General features: G+C 41.3%; 1 long non-coding RNA gene across 4 annotated transcripts; it reads left to right on the top strand.

Moving 5' to 3' along the window:
• The first annotated feature begins 47 nt into the window (after nt 1-47).
• On the top strand, nt 48-14,099 carry LOC143443005 (uncharacterized). 4 transcript variants are annotated; one of them, XR_013111658.1, is made up of 5 exons: nt 48-386; nt 496-675; nt 1,918-2,036; nt 5,048-5,153; nt 13,689-14,099. It is a non-coding gene; the product is annotated as an uncharacterized LOC143443005 (long non-coding RNA). The 4 variants fall into 4 exon arrangements; XR_013111661.1 differs by having other exon boundaries at nt 5,048-6,320; XR_013111660.1 differs by lacking the exon at nt 1,918-2,036.
• Nucleotides 14,100-18,003: the final 3,904 nt, after the last annotated feature.

Genomic DNA, 18,003 nt, shown 5'->3' with positions numbered 1-18,003 from the left:
GCTGAGCGTAAAGGCACCGCCCAACCCACGTGTGAGCAGCCGCAGCAGCCACGCCTCGCGCAGACTCAGAGGCTATAGACTGCCTCCGGTAGTTTGGCTATGTGCTTCTGCGAGACCTTGTGTACAGATGCTCCGCAATTTCCCCCTGTACACTCATTTCATAGCGTTACTGCGGTGTTTGTGCTTTAGCACGAGTACGCTGCTCACACCGGATTTTGGCCAAAGTCTGCTTTGCCCCAGGCTAGCCTTCCCCCTAAGGACTTGGCTGGAGTACACAACTAGAACCGTCCACCCTGGTCTTAGGAGAGCAACCTACTAAAAGCCAGGACAGCTTGGACGAGTTGGTCTTCTCCTCTCACCATGTGGTTCCCAGGGATTGATCACAGGTCACTTATCCTGATTTTGTATTTTGAAAGAGGGTCTCATTTTCTTGAACTGGCTGTGTAAACCAAACTGACCTCAAACTAATAGTTCTCCCTGACTCTGCCTCCCTAGTACTGTGATTAAAGGGTCTACTACGGGGTGCTTGAGAAAATAGCCCTGGGGTTAAGAGCACAGGCCGTTCTTCCAGAGGACCCACGTTGACAGCCATCTGTAACTTCAGTTCCCAGGGATCTGATGGCCTTTTCTGGCCTCTGCAGGCACCAGGCACACACACAGTATCCTGACATACAGGTAAGCAAACTTCCTACACATATAAAATTATAAAGAGGGGAAGGGCGTTGGAGTGATGAGCACTGGCTGCTCTTCTAAAGGACCTGGGTCCAAAGGGCATGTAGGCAAAACACCAATGCACGTGAAAATAAAAATAAATAAAAATTTAAAAAAGGTAGGGGGTGTACCACCATGGCTTGCTAGCTATTTTTAATATCATATTCTTTTGTGTGTTTTACTTGTTTAGTATGTGCACAGTGTGTGTGTGCTGTGCTGGCCAAGGTCAGAAGATGGCATAGGGTCCCCTGGAACCGGAGTTATAGATAGGGATGTGTCTCCATGTGGATCCTGGGATTGGACCCAAGTTCTCTGGAGGAGCAGCAAGTGCTCTTGGCCTCTGAGTCATCTCTCCTGCACCTCATTCTGCTTTTGAGGTTTCCATCTCAAGTTTTGAGGCCAGGGTTCCCTGGAAATCATGATCCTTCTGCTTCTGTGCTGATATCGTAGAGATATGCAACCATACTGGCTCAATATTTACCTATTGATTACATACTGGGATATTTAAAGTATGCCACACCTATTCCATCTTGGCACCGGCCTCCATGTTAAAAGAAAAAAAAAAAAAAAACAAAAAAACTGAGAACTTAGCCCACAGCTGAAACCAAGCTGCACCCAAGTACCAGGAAGGACCCACAATTTATCCTCAGCCAGACTTACTCCCTAGCTACTTCCTAACAACAGTTAATCAGAGATTAGTCTAATTGTTTCACATGTCCTTTCAGACCCTTGGTGATTGTATACAATCTTGTTTCAGAGCACCCACCTGTCTCCTGTTGGCATACAATAGGTTTTCAATTAGATACTTGCCAGGCTAAACTCACTTCGGTTGCTCGTTCTACTCCTGAGTGGTGCACTTAGTCTCAGCATTCAAGAGGCAGAGGCAAGCAAACCTTCAAGAGGCCCAGGACAGCCAAGGCTATACCCTGTCTTGAAAAAAAACAAAACAAAACAAAAAAAAAAAAAACGATGTTAAATTTTTGGCTAAGACTGCATGCCCTTAACACCAGCATTCAGGATGCTGGATGCAAAGGTAGGGCGGCCTCTGTGAGTTAGTTCTATGCAAGCCTGGTTTATGTAGCAAGTTTCAGGTCAGCCAGAACTACTTATTGAGGTTTTATCAAAGGAAGAGTGAGAAGAGAGTTTTGTGGCTACCAGAAAAGTGAAAATGACATATACCCTGTATTGTGTATCTCATAATGCTAGACAAAGCTGCTCGGCAGGATTGCCAACCCTTCTGTGTGACTGGCCTGTGTATCATCTTGATGAAACATTACCACTTTTCCTGTGTGCTGGGATCAAACCCAAGGTCTTGAGCATTATAGGCAAGTACTCTACCACTAACTACACCCTCAAACCCCAAAGCTATACAATTCTATTCCTGAGTTGACCTCACCGAACAGATTACTCAAAATACCAGAGCTTGGTGATGCATAGACTGCCTCTCTTTTGGAAGCCATTCATAAATACACCTTTCCCTCAATTTTATATAATTTTGTATACACATGCACGTGCATGTGTGGAAATTGGCTCTTTCCTTCCCCCTTGTGGGTTCCAGGGATTGAACTCAGGCCCTCAGCCTGAGTAGCAGGGACCCTTACCTACTGAGTCATCACTCTGGCCACTCAAGAAATTTTCTATGTATTTTGATAAGGAAATTCATCTATAAAGATAGTAATAATGATGACCAATAAATCTAGTTTAACAGTGAGAGTAAATGTACCTTCTCAGATATACACAGTTGACAAAGGTGGGTAATGAAAAAAGGGTAGAGCGTAAAAGCCAGTAGAAAAGCTATACACATGGACAAACTAAATTGGCAGCATTGAGTCTAAATAAGTGAAATTAGCTGCCTAACGCTGGGGGCGGGGGAGATGATCAATTCGTACATCAATCATTTTTAGAAGTGTTCGGTATTATAATAAATTTTAAAGTGCTTATTCTACAACACATTTCGACCTAAAAGTTGTGCAGAGACACTATGAGGAAAGGTACCAATAAAATTAGTAAGCAATTTCTTTTCATAGCCCTGAGGGCACATCTGCTCCCTTTGAATGTCCTTCTCAATTTCTCTCCTTTTGAAGCCGTGGAAAACCCCAGCTATCTACCTACAGAGCAGGGGGATGGCTGCTTTTTTCTAATGTTCACTCTGCTTTTAATACAGACTAGCCAAGAACAATGTGTGTTCAGCCACACTGCCCAGTTGCTTTAGGAGATTCCTGATTTTTTTTTTTTTTTTTTTTTTTTTTTTATTAGATGATGAACTGAGCTGGTCTGGCTGGCTGGTTCCCTCTCTCTTGCCCAGTGTTAAAATGACACAGCAGCCACAGGGAAGTCAGGAGGGCTGGAAAGATACATGGAAACAACTAAACTCACAGGAACCTCGAGGCATAGGGTACGCCTGAACTTCAGGTTGTGAGAAGAGGGCTGAAGACCAAACTGTCTCTGCCTGGCATGGAAGCCAATGCACATTCTTGTGGAGTGACTAGTCCAAAGCCAGCCATGTTTGTAAATATAAAATGGTTCCAAGCAGGGCCAAAAAAAGAAAAAAAAAAGGCAAAGTATTTTTTCCCATGTTCATCTCTTTTTTCATTAATTTTATCTTGAGACAGGGTCTCATGTAGCCCAAGCTGCCCTCAAATTTGCTATGTAGCTGAGAATAACCTTGAGCTATTAATCTATCCACTCTGTAATCAGCCTGCCTGTCAAGAATGGGGCTAAAGAGACCCTTTGTTCCTCCACTTAGCTATCAGACTAGTGAAACAGTGGACCCCAAGAAATTATAAGTTCCCTAAGAATTTCTTCCTGACCAAAGGAAAGGATGAGGCCAAAGGGACAAGCAGAGGAACTGGTCTAATACCTACCAGAGGATGCAGGTTGACTCTATGGAAATGCTCGCAGGGTGGGACACAATTTTACATAACTTCTGCATCTGTGACTATGGCATCTGAGGTTGCTCTGGGAACTAAGCCTGTGGAGACAGGGAGGAACTACTGTGTAGTCACACTGTGAGTTAGGATTTTGGCATGTGAATTTGGGGAAAATAGAATTCAGTTCATAACGTATTGGAATTAATTTAATCTATTATTTTCCCCTTCACAAGAGCTACAAAGTCAATATAATTGAGAATATATGTTTTATTTTGAGTAGATTTTCTTTTGTTTTTATTTTTCTCCCCACTGGTTCTCATTCATTTAGAAACAATTCTACTTTTAAAAATATTTTATTTTTATTTTTGTGTATGTATCTGTAGAGTATATGACAAATATGGGCAGGTACCCAAAGTTTCAGAAGAGGGTGTTGGATCTTCTGGAGATGAGTTTATAGGCAATTGTAAAGGGCCTGAAGTGGGTACCAAACTTTTGCTGTCTGTAAGAGTATATGTGCTCTTAACCACTGACTAACCTGTCCAGCACCCTTACCTATTTCTTCTTAAAACTTTAATTAAGATGTAAGTATATATTTTCCTTCCTACCCTTCCCATGTGTGGCTCTGTCTTCTTCCTCCTTGTTACATTATACATAAATGAATCAACATTTAATACAACCTCCTGAGTCTATTCACCATTGCTTGCATGTATGTTTCTAGGGTTGCCCACTTGAAATCATGGGGCCTTCTCCTGGGAAAGACTAATTCTTCGTCTCAGCAGTTATCAATTGCCTATGGGTCTTCATCTAGGGGTGGGGTCTCATGGGATCTCCCCCATCTATATTAGGGTGTCAATGACTGTTGGAATTATTCAGGTCTTGTTTTAGATAGTCCTCTTGTTGAGATTTCATGGGTGTAGCTTTCCTGGCATAACTAGGTAGGCACAATTTCACAGCAGACTTCCTGGTCCTTTGGAGCTTACAATTTCCCCACCCCCTCTTCTTCAATGTTGCCTGTACCTTCCATGTAGGGGTTGTGTTGTAGATACCTCAGCTGGGACTGACTGGATGTCACAGTCAGCTGTTCTCTGCATTTTGATTAGTAGAGGCTGCCTGTAATTGTCTCCTTCTGCTACAAAAGCTTTTCTGATGAGTGCTGTGGGAATAAGACAAGCATTTAGAATGCAGTTGGAAGTTATATTGGTTTAGAAAAGAGGCTGTGTTCAGTTCTCTATTATCCATGGCCTCAACAGCCATGAGTAGTTGGCTATGTTTATAGTACCAGGCATAATTTCCCTCCTATTAATCCAGCCTTGAGTCGAGTTAAAGAGCTGTTGGTTACTGCCAAGATGTAAGTGCCACTGTTACATTTTTACAGATATCCTAAAAGATGTGATTATTAGAAAATTTAAAATTACACACATGGCTTACATTAGATGTGTTGTTGTTGTTGTTATCTTTTGATACAGGATCTCAAGTATCTTGGCCTTGAACTTGCTTTGCAGTTGATGATGGCCATGGATTTCTGATTCTCCTGATCCTTTCTGCTCTACCTCCTGAGGACTGGAACCCCTGGCAAGTGCCTCGTGCCTGAGCTTGTGTGGTGCTGGAGTCTTAAACAGCAGGGAAACATGACACACACTCTACTTTCTTAGCCACATCCCAGCCCCATTCCAGTAGATTTCTGTTAGACACACTAGGGAATCCTGTGGAAGGTCACATTTCCTGGTGCAATATTATGGATGAATTTTCTGGTAACTTGAGCACCAGCCACAGACACATACTTAGTTTTCCTTGTTGGATGTGAATTGAATGGGTCTCATGGACAGTGGGCAGGTGTCCAGGGAATGTTAGGTGCTGATATTTAGTAAATTCTTTGTCCTTGTCCTGTCCCCCCACCTTCTGACAGCATTTCTCTGTGTAGCTCTGACTGTCTTAGAACTCTCTCTGTAGACCAGGCTAGCCTTGAACTCAGAGAGCCACCTGTCTCTGCCTCCTGAGTGCTGGGATTAAAGGTCCGAGTCACCTGACTCTTATCTTGGTTTACACCTAAGTGGTGAGTAGCTGATCCTGTTCACTTTGAAGTAAAGAAGCATAGACATTGTGGCAACTGGATAACCTTGAACGTAGGCAAGACTGGCTAGGGCAGGGGACATTCACAGTAGGTGCCAACATACCAGGTGCCCTTCAAGTCTTCTCTGCACCCTAGTGCCTTTTCTGCCTTTAAATTCAGATGTCAAATTGGAGGAGAGAGGCAGAGCTTGAGGGATACAGACAGCAAGACTAGATAAGTACTATAACTTACAGTCTTCCTCATAAAAATGGTTTAAGAAGACAGCTAGTTAATATTTTGAAAATGAGTTGAACTGGATTTATTGAGATTATTTAAGACTATAAAACCATGAAAGAATGAAGGTGTCCTAGTTTCCATTCTGTTGCTGTGATAAAACACCAACAAATACAACTTAGTCAGAAAAAGATTTATCCACCTTATAATCCTAGCTTACAACCTACCATTGTGGGGAAAGTCAAGGCAGGAACTTGAGACAGCTTGTTATGTTATATGTACAACCCACTGCAGAGAGAAATAAATACATGTGTGCCACTTGTGCTCAGCATCCTCTCTACACTTACAAAGTCCAGGATCCCCTACCTAGGGAATGGTGCTGCCCACAGTGGGCTGGGCTCTCTGATATCAATTAACAACCAAGAAGACCTCGCTGCCACCAGTCATGCTCATAGGTGAGCCCAATCTTGATAGTCCCTCATTGGAACTCTTTTCCTGGGTGATTCTTGATTGTGCAAGTTTACAAAATTACCTGTTACAAATGGGAGCATTGCAATTTGGAATGGTAGTCAGACATCCTCTCCTGTATCTGAGTCTCCTGAAGTATTAGACTAAGATGGTTTCATGGGAAAGGTGTATCAAATTTTCAAGCAAAGAAAGATTCATGTTTCATATAAATTTTAACAATAAAGAGGAAAAGCTTCCCAACTCATTTTACAAAAACAGAATAAGCTTAATGCCAGATAAAAATGGAAAAGGGAAGCAAAGGTACTTATAGGTCCATTTCGCTTAAGAGCTGCATGTGAAAAAAAGCCTAAACTACATGTTATGTAACAAAATCCATAAGTGCATTATAAATATCATTAAGTGATGATGGCTTTAGCCTTAGGAGTTCTGGCCATGTAATTCTCTGAATTAAGTGGCCAAGCATGAACCTTTTCATATTTATCCTAACCAACAAAACAAAAGCTTTTGATGCATTTCAGCTTCCATTAATGATGAAGAAGAAACACTGGTGTGCCTGCCAGTTGAGCTGCATGATTCCCAGGAGTCTATTGTGTTCCATGTTGTTGGATCAGTGGTACTTGCTGTTACAATTATGTAACATAGCTAAACACTGTATGAACTGAAGCATCAAAGGAGAATGGTTTCTCTGAGCATTCAGTCTAATGCTTTGGAAAGACTTGCAAGAGGCAATCCACTCTTAACACTGCGATTCAGTGACAATTTTATTATTTTAAAATCAAAGACCTTGCTGGGTGTGGAGTTGCACACTATCAGTGCCAGCACTTGGGAGGCAGACAATGGTGGATCTCCATGAATCAATCCCAGGCCAAACAGGGCTACATAGTGAGACCATGGCTCAAAAAACCAAAAACCAAACCAAACCAAACCAAACCAAACCAAACCAAACCAAACCAAACCAAATGCTAATGAATATAGGCCTATGTGTTGAAAATTGAAGTGGAACTGTACTGATCTTATTTCTTCCCATTCCTTACTGCTTAGGTTATCTACTAACTGACTCCAGTTATGCAGCCTACGAGGGATATCATTAATAACTTTTGAAATCATAGGATCCTTCCTGAATTCCTGGAACTAGATCTTTTATTTTCTTTCCTCTCGTTTGGCTTGAACAGGAAGAACTGGCCTTCTGTAGGACCCCAAAGGGCTGCTCTGCCCTGGCTGAGACTTTCAGTGTGCTGCTGTCTGCAAAGTAACATTCTGTGGTTTTTCTAAGAACAAACATCCTGTTGAGGGATGACGTCCCAGGAAGGGAATTTACACTTGACATCCTGTCCCCCCCTCCCCCCCCCCAGTTGAGTTCCTGTTTTTTCCTGAGTTTGCATTTTTTCTTCCCTGGCTTGGTGTAAAGGCATTGACATTCTCTCACAACATATGACCCGAGTCTGAGACTTTATTTAATCCCCCAAACCTACATCTGAGTTTGGGATTGCAGGCAGTGCTGGAGCTGTCAGCCTGCATTCATCCTGCCCAGCCAGCTGAGCCACAACAGGACTGGGAGGGATGTGTAAACTGTTAGTCCGTGTCCCCCCCCCCCCCCCCCCCCGTGTCTGTCTTCATTTCCCCTTCTCTGTTTTCTCTCATTCTCCCTTCTTTTCTTTCCTCTTCAGTTAGTTAAATCTAGAAGAGGGCAGAGATTTAGGGACTCTAATTGCTCCCAATTCTTCTTGGTCATTTTGGAAATTCTCCCGAGTCTGACAATGAGATGTTTTAAAAGTTAGTTTTTTTCTGTTGTTGTTGTTTTTGTGGGGGCAGGGATGCTGTGCTGTGCTTCATGACCAAGACATTATAGGCAATAAACAAACTCTGATCATATTCCTAAGATACATCCCAACCCCCCTGAGCTATAATATTTAAATTTTTCTCACTTCCTCTTCCCTAGATCTTAGCTACTAAAACTATTTTTTAAATGACTTGTTTTTATTTTATTTTTTTCTTTTTTCTTTCTTTTTTTATTAGATATTTTATTTACACTTCAGATGCCATCCCCTTTTCTCATTCCCCCCCTTAGAAAACCCCTATCCCATGCCCCCTTTTCCTTTTTGCATTTATATATATTTTTAAAAATGTTAATCATAGGCTTTATAAGGTTGGTATTGTTCAATCAGAGGTGTAACCCAACCTAGATATAACAGCTATCTTTGACTGGTGGAGATACATGAACATCTGCCTCCCTGTCTCCCCCCTCTTTCTCTCTTTCATCACCTAGCTTCTGCTCTCCTTCTTCTCCTCCTCTTCTTACTCCTTCTCTTCCTCTCAGTACTCCTCCCATCTTAGCTCCTCCTACATATCACCCTTCCTGTTAAAATGAAACTTTTCTCTCAAAATACAATTAGAGCATAATTATGCCAATTTATACCAGTGAGGTACAAGATAGTCCTAATACCCAGTCCATCATTTTGTTGACTAACCAGCACCTCTGTTGTCTATCCTAACTAAAACATTTAGTTCTGAACCTGGCTTTAGGATGAATGTCAGCTGACAACCATCCACTCAAATCTTTTCTCTCAAGGTAAATAGCTATAAGATTTCAACCCCGTCAGAAATCCAGAATGACTGAGTTAACTATAATTGTGGGAAGCACAAAGCATAGCTTCTAAAACTTAGCCAGTTTATAGAGACCTCTGAACACCTGGACACTCGCTCTACTTCAAAACGTTGGAGCATCTGTTCTTCCGCCTTCTGGCCCAGGATCATCTGACAGACCTTAGTGCTGCAGAATTATTAAGGGCTGATTACTCTGTCTAGGCAGATATAATCAGTCGACTATTCTGCAAGTGTGCCCTTTTCTGGACAGTAATTTGTCTGTAGAAGGAAAGAGGCAATTTTTGCCTAGTGGCTGTCTCACCACAACTGGAGTAACTCCAAGGATGCTCAATTTCTTCTTAGAATTCAATATAGGAAGCTGTCCGGAGCAGACAGGTCTCTAATGAAAATGAACACTAATACAGAAATGTTTGTCATGTCAATTCTATGGATTTCTGATGTTTTGAAAACCAACTATCCATGTAAGGTAATCTGGACTGTTGCCTGTTAACTCTACTCAGCTATTTCTACATAAAACATAGAGAACACCCTTATAATAAACTCCAAGCCATGAATTTGCTATAGTCCCTTAACTCACAGGCTGACCATCTCAAATCAGTTAAAAAAGTTAAAGAAGGACTGGGTCTAAGCCTTGTATTCCTAAATGTGTTATACTGGTACAATGCCTATGAGAGTAACAATATTCATCTCACTCTTATATCAATCAATAAGAAGCTCATGCCAATGAAAACCTTAAAATTTGTAATTAAAGTAAATTGGTGCCATTTAAGAATTTATATCTTCATCTTGATACTAATCATACAGATTTCTACTAATAGGTTATGGCTATGCAATTAACCCCTAGCTAATCCTCTCTATTCCCACAAAACCACAACTTTTCCCTAGAAAGACAGTCCAACATTTACCACCTTAGTCCCCAAGCCCAGGGAATAGGGGCGCTGACACTTCATTAGCTTCTTCAAGCTGATTATGAGCATTGAGATATTAGAAGATGTGTGGGGGGAAGAGCAAATTGACAATCCTCTGATGCTGTGTCTTCACTGCCTCCAGATGGAATTCCTGGACCTCAGAGGTTTGAGCAGGTCTGCCCAGCTTGCTTGTTGAGTAGATACACCAAGGCTGATCATTCTGCAACATACAATTCTTAAAACAAATTTTAGTGTCAAGATAGTTTTTTTTTTTTTAAGAGGGCTGACATTTTATTAAGGATGTTGGTTCTAACTGCTTTTCTTTTTTTCCCTTCTTTTATTGGATATAATATTTACATTTCAAATTTTATCCCCTTACCACATTTCCCCCCACCACCCAGGAACCCCTTATCCCATCCCCCCTCCTCCTGCTTCTATGAGTGTGTGCACCCACCTACCCCCAACCCCCTCTCCCCCTCAGATCCGCCCCCTACCTCAGTGCTCAGCCTTCAAGGTACCAATGACCTTGTCTCCCACCTATGCCCAACAAGGCTATCCTCCCCTACATATACAGCTGGAGTCATGTGTCTCTCCATATGTGCTCCTAGGCTGGTGGTTTAGACCCTAGGGAGCTCTGGCTGGTTGGTATTGTTGCTCTCCTCATGGGGCCACCAACCCTTAAGGCTTCTTCAGTTTACTCTCCATTCAGTTTACTCTCCTCCATTGGGAACCTTTGATCAGATTAATGGATAGCTGCGAGTATCTGTCTCTGGGTATGTCAGACTCTGGGGGACCTTTAAGGAGACAGTCTTATCAGGCTGCTGTCAGCTTTCCCATCCTGACATCCATAGCAAGACCGAATGTTAAAAAGAAATCTCTCATAAATGACCTCAACTCACTGATAAGGAGATGTAGATGGGCTGACCAGATTAAAAAAGCTCAGAGCCAACTATCTGTCCTCTTCAAGAAATACACCTAAGAGGCCAGAGGTGTCTGGTTCCCCTGAGCTAGAGTTACAGGTGATTGTGTGCTACCTGGCATGGGTGCTGGAAATTCAACTCAGGCCCTCTAGCAAAGTGGTATGCATTATTAATTGCAGAGTCAATCTTTCTAGCTTTTAATTTAAAGATTTGTATAAAAAGAAAAAAAAACATGCAGAGGTTAAAAAAATGACAGCAAGTAGTGAGACATATAGACTATGTGGATGATAGGGACCATTTAAAACTTATTCTAGTATTAATAGAAAAGGGTCGTGCATGGCATGGTTTGGGGAAGGTCAGAAGGAAGTAATGCTTTCCAGCATTCATGAAAAGGGAACAGAGTGTTACCTCTTTCCTTCACAGGGCAGAGATAGGGAAAAAGGCAGTCTACCTATCTCTGCAATAAAGCCTTGGCTACAGGTGAATTAGTGGGGTTTTAGAATCAGTCTTGACAAGTGTAAAGGGATTCACACTTAGGATAATATTTTCAAAAATATTCACTCAGTTACAAAATGCTTGGGCAGGATTGAACTAAGATGTTTATCTGTAGTTATAAGCATTCTTCACAGTGTCTGCTTTGTATTCTTCACGTGAAGTAATACTAAAAAATTCTGTATCCAAGGCCTAGAGAGATGGCTCGTTAGTTAAGAGCGCTGGCTGCTCTTGCAGAGGACCTGGGTTTGGTTTTCAGAACTCACATGGCAGCTCACAACTGACTCTATTTCCAGTTCCAGGAGATCTGATGTCCTCATCTGGGATCCATAGGTGCCTGACACATAGTAGTGTACAGACACACATACAGTAAAAGCATCCATAAATATAAAAATAATAAATTAAAAAATTCTGTATCTGTTCTATGAACTGTATTAGAATTGTTTTTAAGTTTTTATTTTATGTGTATGAGCATTTTGCCTGCATGCAGTGCCCACAGAGGCCAAAAGAGGGCGTTGGATACCCTGGAAGCAGAGCTACAGATGACTATGAGCTACCTCCTGGGGGCTGGGAAATGAATGTTAGCCCTCTGCTTTTAATTGCTAAGCCATCACCCCTGACCTGCAATTTATTCTTTCAAGACAACTTCTTCAGATTTGGTCACTTTTGTATCTCATATTGGACTTTTTTCATCTCGTAAGAAATCTCAAAACCGTGCTGTGTCTGTAGCTCAGTTGAGTAGTAATAGATATTTTAATAAATATCCCAGTGTGAACTCTTTCCTGCCTTTGACCATTTATGTTCCCAGATGAAAAACACACACACAGCCTTTATATTTTATTTATTCATATTTATATGAATAAATTTAGCAGTGCCATAGCTGGACCACTGCCTAACCTCCATGCTGTTAGAATCCACTCTCCTAGCCATGACTCTGAGTTACTACTTACTAATTTCTATGTTCCATCTTGGCTGCTCTTGACCCAATTGAGCAGCCATCTGGCCCATGTTCTCCTGGCCCTTTTACATGGCAGCTCTCCTTCTCACTCCTGCATATTCTTCTTTCATGATGGCTCTGTCTCCTGAATGTTCCTACCCTTCTGTGGCTTTCCTGTCTCCTTTCTCCTTCCTCCCCCCCCCTTCCTATCCTCCTCCTCTTCCTTTTTCTCCTCATGGTCTCTAATCCCAGAAACCTAAACCTATGCCCATGTCTCTTCTCCCACAGCTATTGGTTGCTAACATTTTTATTTACCAATCAGAATTAACTGGGGGCAGGTTTCCAGAAGCTACTTGCAGACTCTAGATCTTGGGGGCCAGCACTCACCATTACAATAAACAGCAGAAGGCAAAACCTGTGGGGTAATTTGCTTGCAGACAGGAAATCCTGCTTTGATCTCCTATACTAAGTAAACCAGGTATGGTGTTGCACACCTGTAGTCCTAGCATTTAGGAGGCAGAGACAGGAATCAGTTCATGGCTGTTCTTGATTACTTAGAGAGCTGGAGGCTGGCTTGGAATAATTGAGACTAGTTTAAAATCAACAAAGTTTCCTAATACCTAAAATATATAAAGGCTACTAGGCTTGGTTTGACTGACAAAAGCACCTTGCATGGGGAAGAGGAAAAAAGTGTGTGTGGGAGGTGGGGTGGATGTAGGGGTGGGGGTGGAGAGGTGAGTGGAAACCACCTGATGCTTCACACATAAATTGAAAAACTATCAGTGTTAGGTGACTTAAAACTCAGATGTGTCACCACAGGTGTACTGGAGTCAGAGGCAGGCTGAAGGGCTGGGGCGTGACACTCAACGTAGTTGCTGTCATAATATTCCCAAGGCTTAGAGCAACAACAGCTAATGGTTTGTTCAAGGGCTTATGCAATTGAACAACATTGTATGAATCTCTGTGCTTTTCCTAGGATCCAGTCTTAATGTGGGACTTAAGCTGAGGGACTTTGTACAAACCCTCTAAACCATGTGGAAATGTGTCTTTATGTGACATCAGATCCTCAGGTTTCATTGCATGAGACAAGACTGATTAACATTGAAAGAAACAGAACCTAAGCATGTTTAATAAGCAGCAAAGACATATGTGTGTTACTTGACTAGAAAGACTATTTCTTCTAGTAGAGTCCAAGTGATTGTCCATTTTAAGTGGAGGAAGTAGATGTTATTAGGTTATTTATTATAGATACTGTAAATCACTCAGACACAATGCAAGCCCTCATTTGACACTGGCAAGAGACAAGCAATGACTCAAAATTAATCTACTGCTTTTGTCAGATCAATAACAAAGGGACATGGAGCAGGAGCCTGGTCTTAAAGAAAGCCATATTTTGTGAATGATGGTGATTTGGGGTATTCTTCAATGGTACGTCTTTTTGATGCCTTCATAGTTAAAGTCTAAACAATCTTCAAAATGTGATTTGTTTTTCAGTCAACTGTGATGATCTCAACACTGTTACAAGTTTAGAAGAAAGAGAAACTGTTAACTGGGAATTGCCAACATTCCTTTTTGGTGAGGATGCTTGACCATCATGCATGATGGTGTTTTTCCTTCTATGTCTTTACTTTGACAATATTTCTAATGCCAGAAAAGCTGAATGAACTTACAAGGAGCACCTGTTTGTTTCTACCTGTGTTCAACGGTGTTCTTGTTTTGTTGTAGCTCCTATACAACCATGTCTGATGTTTGGTAGGATCACATGAGGATAAGATTTTGCCTTCAAGAACTGTACCTATAACCATCAGTATATATCCTTTTAAGAGAAGGAACATTTTTTCATTAGTTATTAATTTTTTAAAAAAATCTTGTATGTGCATGCATGTAATAAAGGTCAGAAGTGAATCTTGGTGTCATCTCTTTGATTTTAAAAATGATTTATTTTCATCATTTTTAATTTTGTGTCTGTGTGATATGTGTGTGCGTGCCTGTTGGGGCCAGAAGAGGACATTGGACCTCCTAGAGTGAGAGTTACATGTGCTTATGAGCCCTCTGACTTGGGTGCTTGGAATAAAACTTGGGTCCTCGGCAAGAGTAGAAAGCACTCAGAACAACTGAGGTATTTCTCCAGCCTCAACCTTGATTTATGATATGGTGTCTCCCACAGTTCTAAGCATGTCAGCCAGCTGGCAGGCCCTGGGGATCTACCTTTCTCATGTTTCTCAGGGCTGGGATTACAAGAGCATGTCATCAGACCTATCATCTTTAAGTAGGTTCTGGGAATCTTGCTCAAGACCCCACCAATTCTTGCAAGGCAAGCACTTTATAGCTAGAGCCCTGCTTCTCAGCCTGTGGGTTGTGACCCTGTTGGAGATTGCATATCAGATAACCTGCATATCAGATATTTATGTTGCAATTTATAGCAGTAGCAACATCAGTGTTATGAAGTAGCAATGAAATAATTTGATGGCTGGAGAGTGTCATCACGACATTAGGGATTGTATTAAAGAGTCACAGCATTAGGAATATTGAGAACCACTGTCCTAGAATAATCATTTAAAAGTATCCTAAGCTGTTATTTAAATTAATAACTATGTTTCTTCTTAATTTCTAATCTTATATTCAAATTTCTCTAATTGTCCTCCAAACACCTAGATATGTATTTTTACTTTATGTATAGTGGTGTTTTGCCTGTATGTATAACCGTGCACCCTGAGAATTCCTTGAGTAGATCAAAAGAGGGCTTCAGATCCCCTGGTATTAGAATTACAGAGAGTTGTAAACTGTCAGGTGAGGTCTGGGAATCAAACTTGGGTCCTCTGGAAGAGCAGCCAGTGCTCTTAAACTCTGAGCGGTCCATCGAGCCCTTATGTCTTTATTCTTTTGAACCATGGTGCAACCCAGGTTCTCACATTGTGCTGATTGTAGTTTTCAGTATCTGCCAATCTGGCACTCACACCTGACTGATTTGTGTTCTGGCTTTAGAGTCTCAGGCAGCTGTTATGCGAACTATGCACATTCTGCCTTCTCTGGTTACCTTTTCCTGTTGTTTGGTTAATTACTCTCCTATAAATCAACAATGATGTCTATAGGCTTGGTTAGATTCAGCTGAAACCTTTGCAATGGTGTTTCACACAGGTTGTGTTTTATGTCCCATTACATATGGGACACTAGGAACTGAATGTTTGTCACGTGACTCTAGGGTGATACAGGTATGCTCCACTGAGAGGTGATCTTCTTTCCCTGTATCTGTAAGTTATCAGGAGAAAGAGACTCTCCATCTGATATTCAAACATCCATTTAGGATTTTTGCTTTAAGTAATATTTCCACTTGGAGGAGAAGCATGGTGGATTCCTAATATTCCTATTACATTAGCACTTACTCTAAAGCAAGAACATTCACTCTTCTCTGGCTTTCTCCTCTTCATTACCTTTGAGTTTGAGTTTCCTTATAGGCCCAGAGATGTTAAATAATTCAGAGCCTTTTATGATTCTGGTCATTACTTGTTTGGACGTGTACATCAATCACGGAGGCCAGTGGGAGTAAGTACCTTCAGGTTGTCTTCTGGGGTCCTCTCAGCATAGTTCTATTCATCTCTGAGTGGCCCTGTTTTGTGACTTAAGATGTCCTTGCTTCAACTTGTACTGTTCCCAAAACCAGCTTTGCTTTTCAATGACCCTGTCTGTGCGTGGGTACTCATTCTGTGGAAGTCTAGAGAGGGTCTGGGTACTTGGTGTCCTTGCTCTTATTATATGGTAAATACCTCTTTTAGACAGAGTAAGAAATGTGTATTTTAAAGAATAGTGTGTTCACGTGGACTTTTGTAATTAAAACACAACACACAGCATTTCCTTTATTTTTTAACCATGTTCTGTTAAGCACTAAACATCTTCCTTTGTAATAACTTTAATGTTTTCTGATTGGCTTTACCTAAAATACTACACAAAATAGTTTCAAAGCTACAATGCCAATATGCCCACTAGCAATAAACTCACATGCTGTATTTACTGGTTATTTGAAATAACTATTTTCTCTAGGTGGAGTTTTACCAACTTGAAGTACAGTTTGGATCACTTGGTCAAACTTTTAGCACTTTTAAGGCTAAATTGGAGTTTGTTAGAAAATAGTTTTATTATAGATTTAAGTGTGGGTGGAGAGAGAGAAAAAGGGGGAGGGAGTGTATTCCTACCTGACAGCGGGGGTGTGTGTGTGTGTGTGTGGATATTTCAAGAGAGTGTATTTGTATTACAGAGTGCTATTTCTTTCTCTCTCTCTCTCTGTCTCTTTGTCTCTCTGTCTCTGTCTGTCTGTCTGCCTCTCTCTTTTTTCTGTCTCTTTTTCTCTGCTGTAACTTTATATATAAAATATTTACATGTTTTAAATGTAAAAAGTTGTATAATAACAAGTATATATGAATAAACATGCAGAAATATGACCCTCATTAGTCTCTTTCAGCTTTTGCCTGGCTTTTGTTTTGTGCCTTTTTGTAAAGGCAAGAGTCACATTTATGTGTTACAACACATCAACACATCAATACTTTTGATAGTCTGGGTGCTCTGCCAACCCAAGTGACAATGCTGCTGCCCTAAGGTGGCATAATACAGGCTGGCATGGACAGGGAATGGACTGACTGGCCTCATGTAACAAGGTCAGTCCCTACAGCCTGAAAGCTGACTGTGAGTCTTTAGAAGGCATCTGTATAAGGTTCTCAGGGTAATGGTTGAACTCTATAAAGAGAGATGGTCTTAGCATGGAATAGTTCGTGAATGAATAGAAGAATAAAAGTTTTCCAATATAGCATGGTTTTATGAGAAAAAAAAGTGCTTTGTCTTATTTCATGATCTTGAGGCTAGTGAGGCTAAGGTCTCCCTAGAGATGAACCTAGGACAGGATTTGTGTGCAAGTGATCTATCATGGGGAAGGCAGTAGGATAGGGGAGGGGCAGGGCCCATTCATGGTGTGGTTTTGCCCAAATTCCACAGGAAGAGGCTTCATAGACCATATGTTGGGGGAGGGGGCTGTTAACTGTGGCAGGAGCTGTCACCCTCCTATTTGTCTTGTCAACTTTTATACCCTCTACACACAACAGAAATTGGTCAAGCCTTCTCCAGAGGAAAGAACAGAGCAAGCATCAGGCATATCAGGGACTCTCTGCCACAAGTTATTGTTGGGGCTTAAACTAGAGTTGATTTAAAACCAACATTTTCCTAAAATAGCCATTGAATTGGTCAACTAGAGATACTAGCTCCCTGTTTAGTGAAAGTTTCTGAAACTGGTTAAGCCACATTACCATTTAGTCACATATCATAGAGGATGTCTTCGCTGCATGAAATGCCCAGCACTGCTTTCTAGTTCTTGCTTTATTATTACAGCTGCAGATCCGAATTTAACTGTTTAAGGTCGTGCTGTTCATAACGGGCTCTCTTTACGAATTCTTTTTTGCAGATAGAGGAGGGATTTAGGAAACCCCGACAGAATTGAGAAACCAATTCAGAAGTTTCTGCCCACCTGTCCTGGGATCACAGTTGATATCCCTGTGGACAGCGGTGGGCTGTGTTCATTTTCTCTGTGGGTTCTCCTAGATTGCCCTGGATTGCATTTGCTTCAATAGCTATCTTAGCCCCTGCAGCCTCCCTGGGTGTTCAGCATGATCTTCACATGTCCATCTTTAATTTACATGAGTCAAATGATTTACATAGATTTTCTTTCTTTCTCTGCTCCCACCATGTCCCATTGCTTCCAGACATAAACACATGAAAACTGTAGGCGAATTTAGCTGCTAAATCTCTAGTCTAAAACTTTTAGTTT

The sequence above is a fragment of the Arvicanthis niloticus genome, chromosome 7 (genome assembly GCF_011762505.2).
Source record: "Arvicanthis niloticus isolate mArvNil1 chromosome 7, mArvNil1.pat.X, whole genome shotgun sequence".
Lineage (NCBI taxonomy): Eukaryota > Metazoa > Chordata > Mammalia > Rodentia > Muridae > Arvicanthis > Arvicanthis niloticus.
This window is presented reverse-complemented; position numbering and strand designations above follow the sequence as displayed.